The sequence below is a fragment of the Megalops cyprinoides genome, chromosome 4 (assembly GCF_013368585.1).
Source record: "Megalops cyprinoides isolate fMegCyp1 chromosome 4, fMegCyp1.pri, whole genome shotgun sequence".
Taxonomy (NCBI): domain Eukaryota; kingdom Metazoa; phylum Chordata; class Actinopteri; order Elopiformes; family Megalopidae; genus Megalops; species Megalops cyprinoides.
The window spans coordinates 24,773,256-24,773,682 of record NC_050586.1 but is presented as its reverse complement, the minus strand read 5'-3'; positions in this window follow the sequence as shown (position 1 = coordinate 24,773,682).

Genomic DNA, 427 nt, shown 5'->3' with positions numbered 1-427 from the left:
TTGCACTTCCACCTCCGGGTCAATAGATACGTTTCCGGTGTAACCAAAGGATGACACGCCTTGTTGCATGCAGACGCGGCGTCAGGCTTGTGGGGTTGCGAGCAGTGTTTTCCTGTGTGAGTTCTTTTGGTTACATGCTGCTTACTCGCTGTAATTTAATGTTAGCTTGTGCGAGCTAACAAAATCAAAATCATCAGTTTGTTTACAACTTTAGAGCGGGAAGATTTCTTGAATGAACCAGGTAAGACCTATGAGCTGACGTTATGACAGGATTGAGTGCTAGAGTTTTTAGGGGGGTACCTGTAAATGTAATTTTGTTCATTGCAGAAGTCCTCTAACAGTGTATGCCAGTTAATGGCATTGATATCTCCACTTTCAGGCTCGTCCATCCTGTAAAACAGTTATATATGTGTATTACTCATCACTC